We start from the raw sequence: 13,872 nt of genomic DNA on the forward strand, positions 1-13,872 counted from the left end.
ATTCCCCTTCCAACCCCTCCTTCTACCTCCAACCTGATTTAGTACAACATAGGTAGCTGCATTTTTTTATTAAAAAAAAATTCTATCTGTGATAGAAATGGAGAACAGCTGCTTGCTAACCTCCTGACATTTTGCCTTTTACTTTTTAATTCCAAGTTCAGGTCACTTAGTTGTCCCCACTTCTTTGACTTTTCCTTGTCCAAGCCTCCAATCCTCAGACTTTAATTATTTTTACAGCAATTTGCTCACACCCAGATTTTCAATCTATGATGACCTAGTAATATTGAATCAATAGTATAGATACTTGCTGCTAGATTAAGGACAAGATAACTATCCACTCTATGGGAACAATTAGAAATATAGAAAGCAGGAGGAAGAACATCAAAAAACAAAACGAAACCCACCAACCAAACAAGCCCACCAAACCCTCTAAATTCTTTCTCATTAAAGAAGATTTTCCAAAGCTTAAACTTCAGCAAAATATTATCCTCAAATGGAAATGAGTCAAGGACTCACATGGGCCATATGCTAATTGAGGAATCCAGTTGGATGCCCATAATTATGTGATGAAAAGTTTAAACAAGAATAAGCAGGTGTGACCAAAATGACTTCCTTGTGTGAGAGGTGAGTTTCTACTTTGCTTTTAATACCTTGATGACAGTAAATCTAAGGTAAGTCTCAGGGGACCTTTTCGTTGGCAGGGCACTTTGCTGCGGTGGGTCCTCTCCTGGCACACACAGAGAAGGGGTGTGCTTGGTCCCGTCATGCGTGTTTCCTTTTCCTCCCATCCCAGCGGCTGCTCGAATCCTCCTTGTCCGAATGGAAAGATAAGGGGAGCCAGAAAGTTTTGACTTGACGTCATTGCTGTCACACAGCTTTATAGTCTCTGGACCTGGCAGGTATTTAAGGCTAACATTTTTCCTCCTGGGTGTTTTTATAGACTCTTCAGAGACTACCCACTTCCCCAGCCCCACACTCCCACCCCCACCCACACCCCCACCCCTGCGTGCGGCTCTAATCACTGGGCCCTTTCCCCAGTGTAGTTCTCTTTATGCAGACGATGCACCGTCTCTTCTTCGGCTCTTCATTTACTCCCTCTTCATCCCAAGGAATCTAGAGTCACCTCTAGCTTTCATCAAGCATCTAGGAGACCCTACTAGAAGGCCCTCTCGTGACCTCACACCAGCCCTCACGCAGCCCCCTGTCCACTTTATCACTGGAAATACGCAAGCGTTCTTTGCACTGATGAGCTCTGGGAGTGCAGGCCCATCTGATTCCAGTACGTCCTTGAACTCAGGTCGGCCCCTCAAGTCCGCTTCCCACCTTGTAGGATTTTCAATCCAAGGTGACTTCTGCAATGCAGGAGTAAACTGCCCTTCACCAGGCTTGAAGTGGAAATAGCTGGCCTTCACCTTTCCCAGGGGTTAAAAGTATAGCTCTCTCCAAATAAATCCTTCTCACAAATTCTTTTCTCAGTTGTCTCCATCTCATCTCTCTCTTTGATGTTCTTGTTGAAGGTGAGGGGTCTGCATTCTGTCACGAGTTATTGGGCACTTAAAGTTTGCCATGGGTTTATCATCTCTAAACTGAGAGAAAAGTTTTCATTTTGACACGTTGCCACACACGTAATCCACAGACTACACTCACTGAGGACTGGTGTACTGTGAGGTCTGGACCAAGCTCTGCTAGGGCGAAATGTGCTCTCAGAGGGATTTTAGCAGGGAGTTCTTCCCAGGAAAAAGACCTCTACTTAATGGGTAATGCCCTGATTAGAGGAGCTAAATGGCTTGAAACCCACTCTACCATAGTAGTGATTGGATTTTTTTTTTTTTTGATTAGAAAGAGGAAATGTTTGTCTTTGATCAAAATCTCAAGGGTAATTGGGTTCCAGCAGGGAGGCCTTTGCTCTTGATTGCAGCCCTCTGTGTTTAGACCGGTGTGTCATTGCAGCCTGTCCTAGACTTCCAGGCCACGCCAAGTGGAGAATTCTGAGTTTACCTATCAGCTGGGCTGGCAGTTTTCAGAGAGCAGTTCCAGTTGCTTTGACTTTCTCTTTTGAGCTCCTCCTGTCTTTGCTTGGGGGTCTGCATTCCTCGTATCAAACTGGCTTTTGAAAGAACTTCCTACTCTCTAGGTCAGGGGTCCTTACAAAAGTGGCCCCAAGCCACCCGTGGCCCACCGGTGAGATTTTTGTTTGGCTGGAAGGTCTGCACAGTGTTTTAAAAGCCGAGTCATCTAGGCTTGTTCCTTTCAACCTCGATCACATAGTTGCTGTGGGCTAACTGCACACCTGCAGGCATTGAAGCTTTCCTACCTCCATTTGGATCTTTCGGGATAGCTTCCAGTGTGAATTAAGGTACATGCTCTGAAATGAATCAATATGTCTTTGAGTGATTAGGAGATAAAGTAAAGTTCCTTTTTGTAGTTTTCCATTTCCTTTGTCCATGACTGATGGTTTAGTGGGAAGAGGAGTGATGCGTGCTAAGTTGCTTCAGTCTTGTCTGACACTTTGCGACCCCCGTTTGCAACCCCATGGGCTGTAACTCACCAGGCTCCTCTGTCCATGGGATTATGCAGGCAAGAATACTGGAGTGGATTTCCATGCCCTCCTCCAGGGGATCTTCCCGACCCAGGGATTGAACCTGTGTCTCTTATGTCTCCTGCATTGGCAGGCAGGTTCTTTACCACTAGCGCCGCCTGGGAAGCCCTGAGAGGAGTGATGGGAAAGTATCAGAAATAAAGGGCCTCGTCTCTCTGTGGCATGAAGGCTGCTCAGGTGAGGGCTGTGCACAGGTAGAGACAAAAGAGGGGCATTTATTACACACACACACACACAAAAGGATATACTCACATTTTCCCTCCACACTGACAAGAGTTCTTTAACACTTAAATTGAGAAATTAGTCAAGAAGATGAGGGATGATTAAGTAGACCTTTGGTCAGTGATATAACGGGACCAAAACACATTGGGCAGATATGCCTTTATCCCTTCAACTTCTCCAGAGTATAACCAAAGCGGTGCCCACAAACTAAAGCACCCTCATGTCCACAGCAGCCCTGACCTATGGGGAGCCTGGCGGGGTACTCTTTGAACTAGAAAGTGGCCTGTCTCCATATTATGAAGGTGATACTCCAGCAGCTCACCTTGAACAATCCCAGTGACGAGACCACTATTGTCACATATGGATTTGGCAGCCCCTTGGGAGGCATTGCCAACCCTCCGCCAACTGGTTTTTTAATGGATTTTCTGTGACTGAGTTTACGTGGGAGGAATGCCTGTTGCAGCTAGTCAACATGGCAGCCCATCTATGCTCCAGAGTGTGTGTGATGTGGGCTGTGTGAGTCTAATTATAGCATCATGAACCCACTTGCATCTGTGGTCTCATCTCAAATCCAGAATTCTGTTGGAACCAGGATTTGATTTACCTGGTCACACTCCTGCTTGCCCCTGGAGCTGTGGTCTTTTCTAGGGGGTGCAAAAAACTCATTCTTTCTTGCCCGTGTTCATCCCCCCACACCCCACCCTCCTTAACATTCTACTCAGGACAATAGGTAAATGGTGGAAATCTGTTCTTTCCCTGATGTGGATTACTTTTCTCCAGGAAAACACACTCCAGTGTTCTGGAATTCTGGAGTTCATTCAGAATACTCCAGTATTCTGGCCTGGAGAATTCCATGGACTGTGTATAGTCCATGGAGTTGCAAAGAGTCAGACACGACTGAGTGACTTTCACTCAATGTTGTAGAACCTGCTAAAACCATAGACTTTAGTTCTTGCAATGTTTCATAGCGGGAAACAAACAAAGTTAGTTGTGCTTTTGTGGTGTGTTTAGATTCCAGCATTGATTACAAGAACAATAAACACTTGTCCAGTGCTTAATAGGAGCTAGGCTTTTATCATATTGTTGTTTTACAGGTGAGGGAACTGAGGCACAGAGAAGTCAAGGAATTGGCTTGAGCTCATCTGGTGAGTAAGTGGGGGAGAAGAGGGAGTCGAATTCAGGCAACGTGGCTCCTGAACCTTTGTTCCTAATCATCACTGCCTGGACTCCTTCAGATTAATGATGAAAAATTCAAGTGAGATTGCATGTGAAGGTTCAATGAACTCCAAAGTATTAAACAGATATCAATTATCCCTTTCTGTGTTCCTTAGGGGTGAATGTTGGAGAAGGCAATGGCACCCCACTCCAGTACTCTTGCCTGGAAAATCCCATGGATGGAGGAGCCTGGAAGGCTGCAGTCCATGGGGTCGCTGAGGGTCAGACACAACTGAGCGACTTCACTTTCACTTTTCGCTTTCATGCATTGGAGAAGGAGATGGCAACCCACTCCAGTGTTCTTGCCTAGAGAATCCCAGGGACCGGGGAGCCTGGTGGGCTGCCGTCTATGGGGTCGCACAGAGTCGGACACGACTGAAGTGACTTAGCAGCTTAGGGGTGAATGTTATGGACAGGCACTCCTTCTGAAGAGAGTAGAAGTATGAGAAAGAACTTTAGCAGCACATGTGCTGATAATGTCACCAGGATGGTCATTGCATTAGTTTTCTGCCGGGAGCCGGCATATTGCATATTGAGTGAGGATCTGTAATAGCTCAACTGGAATTCTATCACTGCCTGGAGCCAGCGTGAGGAACTCCGCCCATGACAAAGGTCATGAGGAAGGAGGCTCGGCATACGCAAAGGCGGGATCGAGCCTCAGGAGTCCCCCTGGAAATTCTCGAGCATCTACCCCCAAAACCAGAGTCTGCCTACTTTCTGCTTTGTGCTTTCACCTACACCTCTGGCTTTACGGGGGGCTGTCTCCCACTACCTCTCTCTGAAAAAAGAGTTAGCTTACAGCTCCAGTTAATAATTCTTGGATGTGACAGTGTTTCAACCTACAAACTCCTTTGGAAATCCTCTAGCCTGCCTGAATGGGTTTTTCCGGCCACATGTGATTGTTCAGAGCCTCCCAACTGTGAGAGGCAGGAGATGTTCTAAACTGCCTAAACACAGATTCCTTTGAGTAGTTAAAAGATTGATTAGAAATTGTATTGGTGAAGGGTTTTTCACTTGTTGGGCCAATGTTTGCTGCTAAGTCTCCATACTCCTTACCTACTGTGTCCTTGGCAGTGTATTGATTGATATAATGGGTGTATAGAAATGTAAAATGCAGCTTTGTCCAATGCTTTTTGGAAGGCTGGTGCCTGACTTTGGAATAATCACCTTTAGAGAAAGATAAGTTTCTTAAAATGTTAACAGGCCTCCGGGCCAGAAGATGATGTCAATCACCTGAACTTTTGCGTATGATAAGTTTGCAGGAAGAAAGCCTGGCTTGCTGCATGACTCTAACCCCTTCCCCCATTATCCTCTATGCATAACTTAAGGTATAAAAACTACTTTGGAAAATAAAGTGCGGGCCTTGTTCACTGAAACTTGGTCTCCCCATGTCGCTCTCTCTTTCAACTTCCGGCTGAGTCTCCATCTGGAGCGCGGAACCCGCCATGCTTGCTAATTATGCCTGGGCTTCTAAGATCCGACCGGGGAGGCCTCAGTGTCTCCTCTCCTTCGGGAGAACGGAAGGACGCCTGTGGCCTACGTAAGTGGTGCAAACTTCTTGTCTTGAAGTTTTATTGGTCTCCCGCGTAAACCAAGCTACTCAGCCTCTTTTCTCCACTGAATTTTCCTACTGAGCTATCCTTATTTCAGCCGCTTTTCTCCACTGAATTTCCTCACTGAGCTATCCTCATTCTATTACTCTTTGTATCCTTAATTAAAATGTAATTAAGCAGTTGTTTCCTGACCCTCGCCTATGCCGTCTCTCCTTCGAATACCCTGGATCAGCCGGGGCTGGTCCCTGGCAGTTTTCTATTGTTGGGGGCTTGGACTTCAAATAACACAAGTTTATTATCTCTTAGTTCCTGGGGGTCAGGAGTCTGGCATAGGGTAGCTGAATCCTGCTCAAGGTCATCTCAGGCTGAAATCCAGTGGCAGCTGGGGCTGTCATCTGAGGCTCAGGGCTGTCTTCCCAGATCACTGGTTATTGGCTGGATTCATTTCCTTGAGGTTGTAGGACTGACATCCCTCCTTCCTTGCTAGCCTTTGGCCGGGAGCACCCTCAGCTCTCAAGAACTCCTGAGGTTCCATGCCAGTTGTCTCTCCCATAGGCAGTTTGCAGCACAGATGTCTGCTTTCTTCCAGGCCAGGAGGAGCTCACCTCTCTCTGGCTGGCTGGGATGGAGTGGCGGTCCCGTCACTACTAGTCATATGAAAGGAAGTGAAAGTGTTAGTCGCTCAGTCATGTCCAAGTCTTTGCAACCCCTAGGACTGTAGCCCACCAGGCTCCTCTGTCCTTGGGATTCTCCAGGCAAAAATACTGGAGTGGGTTGCCGTTCTCTTTTCCAGGGGATCTTCCTGACCCAGTGGACAAACCTGCGTCTCCCACATTGCAGGCAGATTCTTTACCATCTGAGCCGCCAGGGAAGCATATAATGTAACCTAATTGAGGAAGTGGCCATCCCATCACAGTTCCAGATTCTTCCCCCACTTGAGGGGAGGGATTATACAGGTGGATAGATACAACCTGGGCGATGGAGCCTTGTGGGTACCTTAGAATTCTGCCCACTCGGTTGCAGTTTTGGAGCCCAGGGGGATCTCAGCAACACTGCCAAAGTGGATGTTAGAAAATTGTGGAATAGGTTACTAGTGCACAGGGATACTCCCCTAAACATATTTATGAGCTGTTCTGGTTAATGCTATAGAATCTTGAGCCTTCTGCTTAGGTCTCCCAGGGGCTTTTCTGCCACAGGAATAATCAAGGCCACCAAATGCCTGGTGGGGAGAACTGCCGTGGAGTTTGTGGACTTGATTCTGATGAAAGTTGATGCAGCACCCTTTGCAGGCACACAGGCTCACCCTGTTTCTTACATACTTTGCAAACCCTGCACACAGTACTATGTGATGGATGGCAGGATTGCTCTTTGACAGAATGTAATTATTGCCTCTGTCCCACTGGCCCACAGACAGTTGTTTTCTTTCCACATGGTGTGGACAGAGTCTGTGTGGATGGTGCTGGTTTGATTTCTGTCATATTTTATTTGCCCATTCCCTGAAGGCAATTTAAATCCCCAGATTGGTTCAGTTGAGAATTACCATGGAGGAGCCCTAGGATCAGTTTAGTACCATAAAGCAATGGCCATTAGGAAGTTTCAATGAGTCAGAGGCCCTAGAAGACCCCATAAGAAGCAACAGTATCCTCACCAGCTGGAAATTGTGTTGCTAAAGTTAAGTATATGTACACTGATAAACTCAGATGGTTCAGGGTTGAAGGCAGAGCATAGAGAGATTTTATTTGGGCACAGGTTGAGTGCTTTGAAACTTCAGGTGTTGAAATCATAAAAATATTTATTGTTAAAAGATATATATATATATATATATATATATATATATATATATATATATATACACAAAGTGCTATCAGTTCAGGTTAAGATCCTTTATTTAGTTTCCTTGAAGATTTAAAAACAACAGCTGTATCTCATGGTCAAGAAAAAAGGAGGCAAACTGATGTGAAATACTTCAGTTTGTTCAAATAGTCATGCTAAGAACTGGGTCCCTTCCAGTTCTAGGCTGAGGGCAGTGGCCATCAGGAATATTTCAGTGATGGTACTGAGAGCATATTTTATTTTGAAATTCATGAAGGTAACACAATCATCCCTTGGCATCTGTGGCAGATTGGTTCCAAAATCCATAGATGTTCAAGTCCCTTGTATAAAATTGCCTAGTACAGTGGGTTCTTGTATCTGTGGTTTTCACCAATGGGTTTCTTTGGATGGGTAGGTTTCTGTGGATCTGCGGTTGGTTGAATCCATGGATGTGGAACCAGTGGCTACAGAAGGCCAACTACATGTGTTCTTGGCAAAAAAATAAAATTAGAAAAATAGAAGAAAGAAAAAAGTTTAAAACATTGTATATGATTTCAATAACAGTTGGTATTTTGCCATACATGTGCATATATATTATACACATATGACAGGGTAACAGGCGGGAAGGCTAGAGGTCCCCAGGTGGCAGGAGGAAATAAACTGCAAGTGGCAAATGTTTTTTTTCCTTCTCTACACGAAATTAAAAGAGGCTTCTTTTAATTCTGTGTTGATGACACCTGGCTCTGCCTTGAGCTAACCAATGTGTTTTCCCAGGTTAATGAAACTGTGTATTTGCTTTGGAATTTGCCTTTCTTCAAAATGGTTCTGCCTAAGACTAACTTTTCTTTTCTCAAACCTTGGGCTGATAATGGCTCAACAAACCAGTGTTCTTGTCAATTGTTTTATGGCTGGGGGAAGACACACCTCGTGCCAGCCTATCTCAAAAGTGCAGATTGTGGGAGAGGGGCCTGGTGAAACTCCGTCAGCCTTGAGGTGTCTCTCTTACCTGATTAACAGCTTTCTAACAGACAAAACACCTTGCTGCAAACCAGCAAGGGGGCACTTTCTCTGTCCCCTTCTGATATCTATGTCAGAAGCTTTCCCTATCTCTGTTATACTTTAATAAAACTTTGCTACACAAAAGGCTCTAAGTAGTCAAGCCTCGTCTCTGACCCCAGATCAGAATCCTCTCCTCTGGAGGTCACAAATCCTGGTGTAGGACTTGGCTCGCAGCAGCAAACTTTCACACATACACACCCAATATAATTTCGTTTAAAACATTTTTGCAAGTATATTTTGAAATTTTTAATGTGACATTAGATATTCTTCTATAGTATAATGGTGTGATGGTTGAGAGTACAGAATTCTGCCATCAGAACAGACTTCCTGAGTTTGAATAGCTCAGCGCCATCTAATTCAGTGGTCTTGGGCAAGTTACTTAACTTCTTTGCCTTAGTTTTTCTCTGTAAAATGGGGGCAATAATAGTACTTACATCATAGAATTATAGTAAAGATTAAATGTGTTAATATATTTACAAATTGCTTAGAATAGAGGCTGCTGCATGGTAAGTGCTATGTAATGTTTGTTTTTATTAATGGTTGCATAGAATTCCATCTTCTGGGTGAGTCATAACTTATTTATCATCCACTGCTTGCTATTTGGATGTTTTTGATTTTTGATGATTACAAATTGTGAAACCCTGGTACGCACTTTTTGTGTGCCCATTTAAAAAGTTATTTCTTTATTTCAGGAAATAAAGTTTCTGGATGAAAATATATTAATATTTTTACAGTTTCTGTTACATATTAGCAAATTAATCTCTGAAAGGTTGTACCAGTTTACATGTCTATAGTACTGAGAATGTCTGTTGTTCTCAGTGTTGAGACAGAAACAGTATCTTACATTGTTTCCATTGGCATTTCTTTGATTACAAGCCAGAGAGGTTTTTCCATATGTTTATTTACAATTTACATTTATTCTTTATAAATTATTGCTTCCTGGCCTTTACCAATTTTTACATTTCTCTCTTAAACTGACATTAAATGTTTCTAGTATATCCAAGGCATACTGAGTGCATTTAACAATAATCATGATGAAGATGCTGAAGACAGTTGCCCAAGGCATATATCACATCTCAGAGACAGTAACCTCCTGTAGTCAAATTCTTGTGCAAGGCTCGCTCAGCTCCTGATCTTCCATCAGAGGCATTTCATCATAGCCTACATGTTCTTCAAATTTATTATTATTATTTGGTTATATTTCTATGGGGCTTCCCAGGTGGTGCTAGTGGTAAAGGATCCATCTACCAATGCAGGAGACTCAAGAGAGCCAGGTTCGATCTCTGGGTCAGGAAGATCCCCTGGAGAAGGGAATGGCTACCCACTCCAGTATTCTTGCCTGCAGAATCCCATGGACAGAGGAGCCTGGTTGGCTACAGTCCATGGGGTTGCAAATAGTCGGGCACAACGCAACTGAGCACACATAGCAACAGTATAAATCTGTGGTATAAAGAACTTATGGTTCAGTTATTTGAGGAAGAGGTTGCCATGAATGTTGCTTGAAACACTGCAAGAACAGGATTGTATCCTGCCTCTGTAACTTCAGAAATCATCTTGTATGGCAAAACCAATATAATATTGTAAAGTAAAATAAATAAATTAATTAAATTAATACAAAATTTTTAAAAAAGAAATCATCTTGAGGTGATGCACTTTTCTGACTGAGATTTCATTAGCAACAGTTTTCGTTTTTGCATCACAATAAATATTGTGACTACCTGGGAGAGAATCTCTTGGTTTATTAACGAGCTAAGTAGTCATCTAATGAGAAACTGTCAGTAATCCTGTGAACATGTAGAAGAAGATTTATTTTTAAAGGCCTGGGTGTGCAACGGGTCTCAGGAACAAGAATTTATTCACTCTTTAAATTGGCTCCTGAATTCTGCCTTCCCATTGGCTATGGAGACCTCTGGCTACATGGTATGCTGTTGCTGAGTGTTGAATATCAGCAGCAGTTGATGGTCTTAACTTGTGTTCCTGATTTTCTCCATGCAAATCTTGCAGGTTAAAACACATGATAAAATCATGTTTTTAAAATACCACAAAATCATGTAAACTTTGATGAAGTGAAACTTGTTCTGTTCTGGAAAATAGACCAAGATCAATGGGGATAACTTCAACATTTCCTGTTAATGTAGGAAAGAACTGTTTTTTGTTGTTTTTTTTTTTTTTTAAATCTCAGAAAGTGTCTCCTCATAGTATGGCTCACCTTTTTGAAGCAGTCACTTCAAAAAGATTTTTCCAGCATAGATCAGATGATTAAAAAGTAATGCTTACTGGATTTAAGATGGAAAAGGTGGGACCATGCACTAGGTAACTTCTAAACTAGATTACTTCTAAGGTTTTTTCCAACTTGGAGATTCTACAATTATGTTAATTAAAAGAAATCATCTGCCTATTTTTCTAAAGTGGTACAACTAATAGAAACTGGAAGTGGAGTGGTGGTTACCAGGGGTTGGAAGGAGGAGGAAAGGGGACTTGTTATTTAGTGGGTATAGAGATGTGCTAGGTGAAAAGTTCTGGACATCTGTTTCAACAAAGTGAACATACTTAACATGACTGTACACCTAAAAATGGTCCAGAAGGTAATTTTTTTTGTATATTTGTTTTACCAAAATAAAACCAGAATAAAACAGCCATGAGACTGCTATGAGTTTTGCTCTAGGCCAGGCACTGTAGGGGACCCATAAGTCCAAGACAGTCCCTGCTCTCAGCTGGTTCACGTCCCCTCTTCTGTGAGAAGTGAGGTGCCTGGGCAGGCCAGGGTCCTCAAGAGCCGGTTGAGGCATCACTGCCCTTGCTCCTATGGGCACAGCCAGTAATGCAAAGAAACAGAACGCCTTCTCCCTTCTGCTGTCTTCCAATTTCCTGCTAGTGCCCCAGATGATAGAACCCAATAGGAAATCAGCTGCTGAGTTAGTCTGAAAAAGGTGGTGTGCATAGAATGTACATAGAAAGGAAGAATGTCCACAGAAAAGAGTGTGGGGTTGAGCGAGGAAGGTGCTGTTAGGCACAGTCCACCCCTTTGTCTCTTCTGCATCCACTCACAGCCTTCTACCCACACATAAACTTGATAAAACAACCCCAGCAGCATTGCAGTGCTTCCCTTGATACAACTATCCCTTTAACAAATGAAGGCATGCTCCCCTTTCCCCCCAATAAGGGAGATAACAAAGTTTCATCAGTCAGGCATCCATGTTTGAATGATCTTAGTGACTCTCACAGGTTAGTCAAAATTCCATTGTATAACCCACAAGGCTGAATTCTAAAGTTAAATGATCAACCAGCATCCCTGATATAACAGAGCAGGGGAAAGGGAAAAGGAGGAAGTGATTTCTATATACAAATATGTACATTAAAAAACAAAGAAGAAAATACACATAGTTGCTGCAGTTCTCACTTCTCTAGCTGATCACAAGGCCATAACTGATATATAGTGGTAGGTAGATAGATATAGGATCTGCATATGAACATGAATTTGGGCAAACTCCAGGAGATGGTGGAGAGGGAGGCCTGGTGTGCTGCAGTCCACGGGGCACAATTTATCGACTGAACAACAACAACAATAATATGAAACTATTTCTGTAGCTATATGCTTTTCTTCTTCTCTTATCCACTTTCATGTACCTTTTCCTTTTAACTAGTCCTTTGGTTTGTGAGGATTCTTTCTCTGCTGGGTTGTGGCTTCATTCCTGAAGAGTCTGTGTCCCTAGTCGTTCTTTCTTAATTGGGCTGGTAAAATCCTCTATCAACTTTACTACTGAACATGGAAGTAATAAATGGAACCCCAGAGAATCCTCTGAATTACAGACATCCCTCTTCAGGCCCCTATTGTTCAGCAGCAGTCCTATTTTCATCTTTACATTTGGGACCAATCAACTTAACATGGACAGCAAAACCTTTCTTTGTCCATTAGTTTAATGGCACAAGGAGTCTAAAATGACAAGGAGGAAGTCTCAAATTTGAGTATGGTAAAACCATTTTTTGTGCCCATAATGGAACTAGCAGAGCCCCAAATCTCAGGAGTGGGAAGCAAATTTTTAAGTGTAATAATAAAAGCAGATCCTGTAACTTTAATCCTTGGTTTCCAGATCCAAGTGTACTAGTTACGGAAGAAATAACACTGTATATGGGTTATTGACTCAAAGCATATACTGCAGGCTATAAGACAGTGCCATAAAATTTCAAGGTGTTGTCTCCCAGTGGGTGATATTACTGAGCCTTCAGTTGGTGATTCCACCATTCTGTCATGCCAGCTGCTTCTGGATGATGGAGTGTGTGGCAAGACCAGAGAATTTCATGGTCATAAGCCAGTTGCTGTACTTTTGCTGAGAAATTAGTGCCTTGGTCAGAAGAAATGTTGTGATGGGTACTATGATGATCAATAAGTATGTGGATGGTGGTGTTTGCAAAAGGCAAATCCATATCCAGGATGTATTTATTCCAGGGAGGACAAATCTTTGCCTCCTTCTTTCTGGAAGGAGATCTCAAGGTAATCAACCCAAGGTAATCAGATTGGCTAGCTGGTCCACCAGGGCTCATTGTTGGCTCCTGCTGTTGGGAAGTTGAGAACTCAGCAATGGTGATAGCAAGATTTGCCTTGGTGGGCCTTTGCACAACCAGCTTGATGCTGCCATTGACACTCTGAAGACAAGTCTTTGGAGAAAGCACTGAAAAAAAAAAAAAAAGCATAGGGAAAGCACTGGGGAAAAAAGGCTGACTGTCATCTGACATCCTCAGAATGTTATCTTGTCTACCTTATCACTGAGAGCCTCTGCAGTGGTGCTCTTTTGTGGCTATTCACATGGGATACAAATATTTCATGGGGCTTCCCTGATGGCTCAGTGGTAAAGAATCTGCTTGCAATGCAGGAGACATAGGAGATGCAAGTTTGATCCTTGGGTAGGGAAGATCCCCTGGAGGAGAAAATGGCAACCCACTCCAGTATTCTTGCCTAGAAAATCCCATGGATAGAGGAGCCTGGTGGGCTACAGTTCATGGGATCACAAAGAGTAGGACACGGCTGAGCAACTGAGTGTGAACACACACACACACACACAAATATTCCATACCCTTTCCCCATTCCGAAAGATCATCCATACACCTATTTCACAGTCCTCCTTTTTACCAAATTTCCAATTCCATCCTTTCTAATTCTCTGACCATCTGGCTAAATCATTAACTACTACTTATGAGTTGGTATAGATTTGTACTTCTGGCTATTTTTCAGCCTAAACAAAGTGGATATTCAGACGTACTGTAAAGTTCTACCAATGGGCAGGATTTTCTTTCTCCACTATTTTCCAGGGCCACTCTGAGTGAATATGCACCAGTCTGTTTCCAGCTAGTGCTGGTAATATAATGATCTTTTTTTGATCATTAACTGGTTACAGGGAGCTCCTTATGAAGTCG

The 13,872-nt window shown here is 43.2% G+C and overlaps 1 protein-coding gene across 3 annotated transcripts in view; it reads left to right on the plus strand.

Moving 5' to 3' along the window:
- The window catches only part of NCALD (neurocalcin delta), a 470,454-nt gene that overhangs the window by 109,061 nt on the left and 347,521 nt on the right, over window positions 1–13,872 (plus strand). The window contains exon 2 of one of the 3 annotated variants that reach the window (XM_055546507.1): window positions 3,916–3,966. The exons of 1 other annotated variant lie outside the window; for it this stretch is intronic. The gene's annotated coding sequence lies outside the window, so the exon portion shown is untranslated. Of the gene's footprint in view, window positions 1–3,915; window positions 3,967–5,420; window positions 5,577–13,872 lie in introns of those variants that run through there. One more of the 3 variants, XM_055546506.1, reaches the window with a different exon arrangement.

This window comes from Bubalus kerabau, chromosome 14, assembly GCF_029407905.1.
Source record: "Bubalus kerabau isolate K-KA32 ecotype Philippines breed swamp buffalo chromosome 14, PCC_UOA_SB_1v2, whole genome shotgun sequence".
Lineage (NCBI taxonomy): Eukaryota > Metazoa > Chordata > Mammalia > Artiodactyla > Bovidae > Bubalus > Bubalus kerabau.